Genomic DNA, 12,048 nt, shown 5'->3' on the forward strand with positions numbered 1-12,048 from the left:
ACACATCAGTCTTGTTCTTTCAGCCTTAACAGCTATTTAGTCTAAAAGAGGAAATCAGAGGTTCAGGCTTCAAAGATTCACACAATTTTATAGCTAGCTGATGTTTTGGATGATTTTTTTTTTTTTGGTAAATTTGAAAAGATTTAGTCTTTAAAGGATAGGAGAAGCAAATCCAACATAGGTAAAACAAAGCAAACAGAGATTCAAATTCTTTAGGCTCATCATACGTAAACTGTAGAGAAGCAAACAGACATATTTCAGGTTTTAAGAGGCCATTTTTGGTTCAAACATAGTCTAAGGTAACCATATAAGATCATAACATAACACAGCCCCAGAACTTCACTGATGTGCACAAAACCAGTTATTCAAGTGAAAACAGAGACTTAAATTTCATTTCTTTTTTAGAATCATTTAGTTTTCTTTTATTAAAAATGTTCATATCATTTAAGATGACACTTAGACTAGGTATTAAATGCTAACAACACACATAGGAAACACAGCCCCACTCTCAAGGTTTTCATTTTTAAAACAGTTTTAAGACAAGATTATTGGCAGTTATCATCAACACAAAACAAATAAACTATACTCGATTTCACGTCATTGTAATCAAAGTTAACAAACTCGAAAAAAAATGAACTAAAACAAACATAATAAGGCTAAAGGTCTTCAGAACCCACAATATAATAATCAAACCAATGCAAAAATGGAAAAATGAAACCTCAGAACTTTAAACTAAACAGTGAAACAGTTATCAAGGGCCCAAGCTAGCAACCTTCCTATTTAATCCTTGTTTTAACCTTAATACCTAATAACCATCATTTAAAAATCTTTTGAACTTCATTAACATTAACATTATATCAAGACAGCCTTAATGATTAATGAAACAGTGGCCAAGCAATGTTTATATCAATATAGTAGACTTAAAACATATCTAAAGACTAAATTCTTTAAATAGAAAACTTAAAATAGCTTTAGAAATCAGACATAGGCAATGTAATTTATTAAATAAATCAAAGAAGAAATAATGATACTAGAATAGGATAATACCTTTCTATTGGGCAACCAAAAGATCAAATAAGTGATTGGGATCCAAAGCCTCAACAACAACCAAGACCTTAAACCTTTTTTTCAATTTTCCTACAAAAATCCTTGTTTTTTAGTAGTGTAGGCTATGTATTGAAGTATATCAGTATTGTATATGGTATATTATAGTATATCTGGTGTGTATTGTTTTGATATATAGGCTAATATACTTAGTATTTCTTCTAGGATATCCGAAAATATCTCTCTCTCTCTATATTGGACAAACTTTCTATTTATAGGCAAATCACTTCCGCCAATGGTAAAAAATGGTAGGGAAAATAATCACAACAGAATTTCCCCCCAAAACCCTAGTTTTGTGTCTCTACCCCCTCCAATTCGAATTTTCAATAGATAAGACAACAAAAGTGACAACTAATTGTACCCTAAAATCCATGAAAAATATAATAAAAATCATAAATACCAAAATAGTACAAATACAACAAATTTTGTACCAATCTAACAGTACAATTGTACCAAATCGTACAATAAGGATAACATCCCCAAATTCATACCTTAACCGTGAAACCTAGTATGACTCGAATTAGGTTTAAATATGAAATTCGACTGAAAATAAACCTGAAAATCACGAGTAACCATTATTAGGAGTAAAACCTCTAAAGAAATTAGCAAAGAAAGACCCCGAATCACCATGAAGAAAACACAGTTAAGGAAACCCTAAAAAGATCGCACATCGCCTCATGAAGGAGACGAAGGAGTCGGGTGAAAATGAAATAAAATGTGGGTGTGAAATAAAACAAACTTCACACCCCGTCTTTTTTTAAACATTAACCCCCTTAATCTTTTAAAATAATAAATAAAACCCCCTCCCTAATTTAAATCAATTAGAATCTATTTATTATAATTACACGTATTACTAAGCAAAAATATTTATTTAGGTTAATTAAAATTTTGAAATTCGCAAATTTAGAAAATTAGTTTCAAAATGAGCCTAATACTGATATAGTTCTGGATAATTTTTAGGAATGTAAAAAATGCGATCAAAATGAGCCGTAATTCATCCGTCATCTTAATTAACAATTTTCCCGAGTTAGACGGAGCGGGATATGTATCTTCTTTTCAAATCATGTTTCTGAAAGTAAATAGCTCGTAATTTCTTGCAATTGTTAATTTTTTATGAAAATAATAATTAAACGTTAATTTTGTAGTTTTCTCGAGATTTTAAAATTTTAATTTTTTAAGGGCATCCTTACTCCATCTTGGACTTGAGAGATATGAAAATTAAAATATACGTTTTATGAGGTGAAAATTAGGTGTCAACAGTCCACATATACTTTAATTTCCTTATTAATCATGTCATGAAAGATAGTGGTCATAGCCCTCATGTAAGTGGCGTCGGCGTTCTTGAGGCTGAACGGCATTGCTCTGTAGTGATACACTCCCCAGAGTGATAAGGGCTATTTTTTTAGTGCCCTCTTCGCTCATCAAGATTTGATGGTACCCTTCGAAGCAATTCATGAACGATTGTAACTCGTGTTTTGCACAATTATCAATGAGTATGTGGATGATTAGGAGTAGGAAGCTGTCTTTAGGACTAGCTCAATTGATATCACGGTAGGTCACGTAAATTCGTATCTTTCTGGCCTTCTTTGGTACCGGCACTATGTTGGCCAACCATGTCGGGTACGAAGTTACTTCCACTACTCCAGACTTAATCTGTTTTTCCACTTCATCCTTGATGAGGATACTAAGATCTGGCTTGAATTGCCTGGTTTTCTGTTTGACCGGAGAATAAACTGCATTGATGGGTAATCTATGGGCCACTATGTTAGTGCTTAACCCAGGCATGTCACCGTAAGACCATGCGAAAATATCCACGTATTCTCTTAGCAAGTTTATTAACTCTTCATTTCTTTTGAGGCGCTACCAAATGCGTGCTTATCCTGCTTTGTTTGACTGTTTCCTCATTTCCTAGATTAATTACTTTTGTTTTATCTAGGTTAGGGTTTTTTTCATTCTTAAACTGCTCTACCTCTTCCACAAGACCCTCAGGTAAAATTGTGTACTCATCGTACTCTTCGTATTCCCCTTCTTCTATGTCACTTGACTCACTCATTTTGTGACATGTCATGACATTTAAGGTTGTTTTATCATTTTTATTATTGAAAAAGCCAGGCAAAGTAGGTTTAGTATAAAACATGTGCATAAGTAAATAAAGATTTATTTTTTTCTCATAAGTCGAGGCTTGATTAATTTGAACAAAAGAAGTACAGGCTGTGGTCCGGAGTTGGATCAACATCGAGTCATTTCTAATTTAGAAAACATTAAAGGTATTTTACATGTGCAAATAGTGAGTAATCGGGCCTCGATCGACTCTCGCCGATTTTAAAGCATAAATTCATCATTTCTCTACCAAAGAGCCAAGAGCTGGGTAGAGGTCCAGTTGGATAGTTGCTTGCCCGGATTAGCATTGCGAATGGTGGGTGCTTCAGTGCGTTCCTTCAATATCACCAGAAGAATTCCTCTTGGAATAGCATCCCTAACACTTCTTTTATGCTTCCGTCATCATGCATGGACATTCACACCTGGAATAACTGTTACAGATTCGGAATTGGCTTGTGCAGCTTCGTCGGGCATTTCTTCTTTCTATTAGCTTCGGATATCTCGTCATCATTGGAAACGTACCCAAACGGAAGTAAAAATTATCTTGAGGAATTGGGACTGGCTCTGTGATGCCATGTATGTCTCTTTCAAGACCTCGCCCGAGTTCAAACCCATTCTGGAGCATGGTTGAGGCAATCATTTTGTATTTTACAGGCATGGTTATTTGAATGGAGTCTTCTTTGTGGGAAACCCCCACTAGTTCCACCATGTGAAAATCTGCTCCCTTTGGGGTTTCTTTGATGACTGACATCGAGTTGTTTAGGTAGTTGTGAATACTACCTTCTCCAGGGATTACAACCTCATGACCTTCCCACACGAACTTCACAGCTTGATGGAGAGAAGATGGCATGGCTCCAGCCATGTGAATCCATAGTCTTCCCAACAATAAGGTGTAGTTAGCAGTGTAACACCTCGTACCTTTAAACTAAGCTACGTTCATGATTCAGGACTTAGAAACCAAGATGGAAGTGTTGGAATTGGGAATTTACCTTGGAACGGTAAAAGTACGTGTTACATCAAAATGTACGGGCCATACTTCTATGTATGGGTCATACCTCTAGGACGTACTTCACTAAGGAGAAAACAGAACCACTGGAATTCGGCATTCTAGGTACGATCTGAATGTACGGGCCGTACTTCTTGGTCGTACAATTTATAAGGGATGTACATTAAAATACGGGCCGTACTTATCATCTCGTACCTCACTAGCAACAAATCATGGTTTCTAGAATGTGTCACATGAGGTACGCCTAGACTGTACGGGACGTACAATATTGTACGGGCGTACATGCTGCACGTACGTTTGCCCGACTCAGCAAAAGTATAAATACCAGAATTGAGTTCTTTTTCTTATTTTTCATGTTCCCAAGCCCTAGCACAAAGTTATTCTCCTCCCACCATTAGAATATATCAAGGTAAGCCTTTTCCAACCATTCCAAGTGAATTCTAACATGTATCTATGATTGCTAAATAAGAATTCATTATTCCTAACCTAAGGTTTTCAAGAAAACTCATCTAAGGGATTCAAGATTAAGGCTTTTGGATTTCTTCTTCATGTCCAGACCATTGTTACAAGTGTTGGAGCGAATAAGGTATGTAGGGTTCTATCTATGTGTGGAAACATCATTATTCTTCCCCACGCTACGTTCTTCCATAATTATACGAAAGTTTATCAAAACTAGGGTTCTAGACATGTTCATGATAACCCTAAGTATATGTACAATGATATACCATGTTTGTATTAATAGTTCATTATTGTGTTCTTAATATTCTATTTTCGTTAATGAGAATCTGTCTGTAATCTATGAAAACCCATACTTTGCATTCCATAGGTTCGTAAATGCAAGATATGAACTTTTATGTTTATGTCCATGAACTTCCACATGCTTCTATGTTTTCATACAAGTTATATTATATATGTATCTTTTGTTATAATACATTTATGAATCATGTTTACAATCATGTTTATATAATTCATGGGCTACTAAGCCAACTATATCCATGTTCATGTTTTGGGAGTTGCACAGATTATCGAGAGGGCTTTATACCTGAAACTACCTATGCCAGCGCATGATAAGGATCTCTCCGCCCAAATAGGACGATTTTTTCATGTTTACCCATTACGAGTTATTGGATCCATTCATGTTCATGTTCATGTCTTATACCTCGACAAGGTACAGGATGGCTTAGCTAGTCGGGCAGAGATCAGACGCCATGTACTTACGTAGTGGATACATGTTGGTTTTACTTAGGCTCTCCCACTTAAAATGTTTTACTCATGTTACATGTATATTCATGTCAGATATACTCATGACCATATTTAGCTTACAGTTTCGTTTAGTTCTATTATTTCAGGTGATATGATATTTCAGTTCACTTGCTTTACATACTAGTACAATTCGAATTTACTGATGTTCCCTTTTATTTGCCTGGGGGCTTGCATTTTATGATGCAGATTTACAGGATGACAGATCAACTCGTACAGATCAGATCATTAGGAATTTTCACGTATCAACTATTGGTGAGCCCCATCTCATTCGGAGTTTTATCTTTATTTATTTCATGTTAGTTATGCAGATTAAGGTATACTGGGGCCTTGTCTTTATAAACAGTTTAGCAGTCAAAGTCATGTCAGAAGTTTCATATACTAGACTACCTCAGTTATGTCATGTCAAATGTTCAGAGTCGTATAGCCAGTATTGGCTCAGTACTTACTATATTTTCAGACTATTTTCGCATCATGTTTAAAGAGTGTTTTTATTCGTATAAAGACTCATGTTATTCACACTCTTCAAGTTTTAAAGTGTATTCTGCATTAGTACATGCCCCCATGTTGATTCAGGAAGCCATGTGGTTCGCTCGGTTAGATGCAGAAAGGCACTAAGTGTCGTGTTATGCTCAGACCATGATTCGGGGCATGACAAGTAGCTATCTCTATGACTTGGAACACAGTAGTGAACTCAGCGGGCCCTATTTAGACACAGAGGTCCACTTCTCCAATAGGATCACGTTGAGCCTCATGAAACGCCCTTACATTTGAACGTCTTTGGAGAATCTTCCCAAGGTGATAGCCCAGTTGGCTAAGGGTAGACTCGGGGAAAATGTTGAGGCCAGCCCCATTATCAATTAATACTCAGGTTACAACCTTATCTCAGCACATAATAGTGACATACAATGCTTTGTTGTATGTTATGGCTTCCTTGGGCAATTCTTCCTTAGTGAAGGAGATTTGATGTTCGCCCATGACATGTGTAACCATATTAGCCAGGTTTTCGCTAATCGTGCCTGCGGGGATATGTGCTTCGTCTAGCACTTTCATCAAAGCCAAACGGTGCTGCGGCGAACTTAATAATAACGCCACTACGAATATTTGGGCTGGTGTTTTCTTCAGATGGTCCACAATAGAGAATTCTTTTGGTTGCATTAGGAGCTAGAAGTCTTCGGCCTCGCTTTCAGTAACAGGCCTGCTTTAATGTCATGCCCCAAAACCCACCCTAGATGTGATCGGCATCCGACGTCATGAACAACATCGGAAGAACCTAAAAGATGCAACAATAACACTTGAACCCGCCAGGTTTAATAGTCACCTCCAATAGTTTATACAATAACTTCAAACGAATCATGAGATATGAATTAAATTAGCAGAAGTCTTTAATATTATAAAACTTAATCAAACGTATCACGTTCACAAGAGTTAAACAACTCGACAACTACCCACAAGGATGTATACTATGGAGCTTCTAAGATAAAGAATGATTGTCTGACATATCGGGACGCAGCCTGCTAAAATGCTAAAATAATGAATAAATATAATGAGGGTGTCCCACGAATGAACATGTGGGCTTACCAAGTCAACAACAATAGCAAGTACTTCCTAAGCGCCTGAAGTATCAAGAACCTGCTCTTCTCCGTTACCTATCATAACATCAAAAACAACAATGGTATGCCTGAGTAATTCGTACTCAGTGAGTGCCTTAGGGACAACAAGTAATACAAAAATGGAGTATAATAATACTTAAATAAATCAGTTCTGACCACTCACATTTGATCTACACCGTTCACATTTGAAACCTATATGTTATGACCACTCAGTTAAAATTTGGGCTCGATCCAACATTTAGATTAGCGGGAAACGTCAATTAAATCTGACTAGTCGGAGGTGCTTCTACAACAAAGATACTAGGGTTTTGTCTTTAATAGAGTGCATCTAAATCAATCCTATTTCATGATTCTATAGATCATTCAATGTCTAAAACATAACAAAAATTCCATATAATCCATCAAAGTATGAGGGGTCTATATTTTTTTGAAGAAATCCCAATGCCTTAGTCTTGAACTCCTTTAATTGGGTTTTCTTAAAAACCCTAGATTAAGAATGATGAATTCTTGATTAGAATCTATGGATACATGTAAGAATTGACTTAGGAGGCTTAGAATAGGGTTACCTTGGTGTTCTTGATGATAGGAGAGGGTAGGAGGTCGTTCTAGGGCTTGAAGGAAAGAAAAATAATGATTTGGATAGATATGGACGAATATATACTGTTCTGGGTCGTAAATTACATGGCCACTAATACGGTCCATATTTCATAATATGGGTCGTATTTCAGGACTACTCTACGACTCTTTAGTAAAATGGACATAACTTTTTGTACAGATGTCTGTTTGACCTCTATAATATACCGCTGGAAAGGTATTTCAAAGCTCTACAACTTTCATGTTTTGAGTTTCCTCAAATTCCAAAACCAATACCCTAAAACTAGCCATAAGTGCAAACTGTCACAGATTTAGACGAATTTAGAAGCCCTTAAGAACTCCACTTTTTTGTTTGACTTCAAAACAGTTGTTTATCACCCGAACTAATCCCGAATGGATTCATATGGATAAAATATCAACTTAATACTAGTTTTCATACATTCACACCTAATTCGAATTTATAGGATGTTACATTTAATTTCCTCTTTTCTTGGCGCTCCTTGTGCCAGTTCTTCGGGAGTGTAGCACCTCCCAGACCGAGTCAATCCATGGGCAACTGCCACCTAGACAGTGAATTCTTCGCTTGGTGCTATTACCACATCTTGGGATACTAGCACTATAATTGGCGCAGGGATTAGTACTTTAAATTGTAGGCGCTCTTGAATTGTGAGCGAGGCCACTGTTTGTTCGAGTGCTTTGACTAGATCTCAAATCACAGGCTTGCATACATCCAATCTTCTTCTTTTTCAATCATGTGAATCGTATTGTTGCCATGATTAGGCAGAGGATTGGTGTTCATATTTGGTATGGCAGTCTGAAGAACAATATCCTTTTTGTCAATCAAATCTTGTATGTTTTGCTTCAGGTTGATGCAATCTTCAGTGCTGTGCACATTTCCATTAGAGTGGTAAGCGCATATTCGCTCGGGTCAGAAGAATCGGTTTCCTGAATTAACAATCTTTGGTGGGACCACTTGGATTAATTCAGTAGCTCATAACCTTTCACACAAATGGGTTTGTGTCTCCATTAATGGGGTAAATATGCGAGCAGGCTTCTTCTCAAAATTGTGACATGGCAAGTTGTATGTGTTTGGGTTTAACTGATTTTGGTAATTTGTCAGTGGGTTGTTTTGTAAGGCTCTATAGGCTGGTGTGGGAGCTTGGTAGTTTGGCTGGGGAGCTTGGTCATTTAGGAAATTTTCTTATGGAGCTTGGTGGCTTAGTGGGGGTGTTTAGAAATTTGTATGTGGAGTTTGGTAATTTAGAGGTGGTGTTTGGAATTTAGGTTGTACGTAAAAGACAGGCACGGGGCTATAGGGTATGGGTAAGTAAGAACTCGGTGGTGGTGATTGATAAACTTTGATGGGAGATTTCGGCTCCTCTCTCTTTTTGGGTTTTGGGCTAGGTGTATGGGAAACGTTTGCCACATCCCCTTTGTCTTCCAAGCGAGTCCCATGGTGCTTTGATTGGTGGCTTTGCCGACCACGCTTAGGATCCTTTCAGATTTGAGGCCATCTTCTATGGCCTCACCCATCTTTATTAATTCGAAAAATGACCTCCCGACCATTAACAGCATTCGGTCATAAAAGTCGGTCTCTTGTGACCAGATGAAAATGGATACCAATTCTTCCTCACTCATCGGTTGCACTCCGGCGGCTTTGGCCCTCCATTTACTAGCATATTCGTGATAGTTCTCTATCAATTTCTGCTTTAATTTTTCCAAATAGTACCAGTCAAGTACTGTTTCTATGTTAAAGCGGAATCTTTCCATAAAGGATTCTGCCATGTCTTCGCTGGTGGCCCATTGGCAAATATCTTGTGCGGTGAACCATTTGGAGGATTCTCCAGTTAAACTCCGGCTGAACAGCCTCATGATGAGCTCTGAATTATTTCTTGCACCGACCTGTTGGTCGCAATAAGCTCGCAAGTGGGCCTTGGGGTTTCCCGTTCCATTGAACATTTCAAAGTTGGGCACTTTGAAACCTTCAGGCAGTTCCAAGCCCGAATATATACAGAGATCACCGTAGCTCAAGCTCGTTGCTTTGCTGGTAGCTCTTGTAGACTATTTCAGCATTCTGGTATTTTGTGCTTTATTTCTTTTGGGTGTGTGGGTAATTTTGTAGGTTCATAGAGAAATAGTTCTTGGGCGCATAGTAGTGTTGGTGTGAGTAGGTTGTGGTGCATGATACGACGACACTGAGTGGTTGGTTCCAGGGACTTAGACCTTGTTGAGTGTTGGTGGGGTACGGTAGGATGTGGTTGGTTCAGTGGGGAGCGGTATTGCTCTAGCGGGATAAATGGGAAAATGGTTGGGTAGAGCTGAACTTAGAGATGGAAAAAGTGGAGGAGGTCTTCTTGCCTCAGCAGGTGTTTGTTTGGCAGCACTGGCCATTTTAGCTCTCGTGACCTTCTCTTGCAGGTCAGCAACCTTCTAAAGTAGTATGTAGATTACATCCTCAGAGTGTGAGGGTTCCTTTCGGTTTAGTGGGGGGGGGGGGGGGGGGGTGAGTCCCTGATGATGAGTTCGTTCTAATTATGCTCGTGTTCTGAAGTACCAGTCATTTTTGTCTTGCCTTTGTCTTGTTCGGAAAGGGATGCTACTGCAGCTTTTGATCTAGTGAAGTATGCCAACATGAAACAAACATGGATCAACCTTTTCTATAAAAGATAAACAACTAAATGGCAAATAACGTTAGTACGTTAGACAATAACAGACAATGCAAGATATGACACATAATTGGCATATAGGCACGTAAAAGCACAAAAAAAGTCATGTATTTGATTTAAATGTTGATTGATCCTCTATTCCGAGGCTTTGGGTATTTTAGCTCTCTTAAGTAATTTGTGGATTTTGGTTTGGAAGTCTATGGTTGACTTGCCTTAAGCGATCTTCTTGACGCTATAACTATGGCAATATATATATATATATATATTTATATAATATAGGGACCGAGTCTTACGTGGACTGGCTGCATATCCCTCCACGGGAAATTAGGCCCTTCCGTAGTTCGGGTTACATAGAAAATGTATTTTTTCCTAAATCTATTCTACCCAAAAGCTTCCTAGACCAGGCTCGATAAGAGCATCCTACGTATCCCTCCTTGGGACATTAGGCCAGACATAGTTTCTTTTACATATAAATAGTAGTAGACAAACGTTAAAATCGCAAAAGGGATCTCGTAAGTCTACCCAAAGATGACCTCTCTTTGAGATCGGGACGGGTTGTTGTCCTTACAACCACATGTTTGGCCGGAGGCCCTACTTCCTAGTAACAGGGTGGGAGCACTGCCTAAATCTCCCCAGTGTGGACCAAATGTTCCAATTCGAACTTGAAAGCTTAGCATTCTTCGATATCGTGCCCAGGCGCTCCTGAATGAAACAAGCAGATCTTTCTTTGGCTTGGCCCGCCAGGCGAGGGTTTCCAAGTAGCCTTGACTGGATGGACCTTCCTAGTACTTGCTATCTTCTAAAAAACCCAGGCATACGAGTCCTTGAAAATAGTAAAGTCGTAACGCCAAATGTGGGTCTCCAAAGTGATTCCTTCATTTGGAGTGACCATGTCATGGAACAATAAATATTAGGGTCCCCATAACTTATGGATTGTCTTGTCATCAATCATCCTTACAACCTTATTCTTAAGGCCACGCACTCGTTAGCAGTGTGGTCGGGTTGGTTTTATTGAAAGGGCACCTCAGCGCAAGGTGGTAACTTTTCATAGCTAACACATGTGGTCCCTACAATCATCATCTTTTCAAAGACCTCATCGCATCGCACATGCTTTGGAGTGATGCGGCAAGTGAAAGCAAGGTCTTGGAGGGCGATTGTCCACCAAGTTAGTGATGGTGGACGAGCGGGTCCTTATGCTACGTTGTAGCTATCAGCTTGGGCTACAGAGGTACTAGTGGTGGCCTCTTTAGACAGAGAGGTTTGTTCCTGTGGCTCGGGTTCCTCCTCGGTATCTTCATCTTCTTCCTCAAGAGTCTCGATTTTGATTATCAGAGGCATATATCTTTGTCCCATTCCTTTGACCTTGTCTGAAAATTTTGGTAATGTTCTAATTCCGCATTCTCTTCCGATGGGCTCCCAACTAAGTCCAAACTTTTGTCGGCCTCTTTGATCTTGGCTCAGACCAATTTGATCTTTTCCTCTAGCCTACAAAACTTCCTACAAAAATATCCCTCGTCTTCGCTAGTGGCATCACCCACGGGGGTAATTTAGCTCCTTCACCCATCCATGATAGCAAATCAACCTTTAAAGAAGTGCGAAGGGTTAGTTTTTGATGTCTGGGCTTTTTGACTATTCGGCATTTCTTTATGTCTTTCTTTGGGATAGTGATCGGAATATGGGATAGTGATCGGAAGATAGGATCAAT

This window comes from Lycium barbarum, chromosome 11 (genome assembly GCF_019175385.1).
Source record: "Lycium barbarum isolate Lr01 chromosome 11, ASM1917538v2, whole genome shotgun sequence".
In the NCBI taxonomy this organism is placed as follows: Eukaryota; Viridiplantae; Streptophyta; class Magnoliopsida; order Solanales; family Solanaceae; genus Lycium; species Lycium barbarum.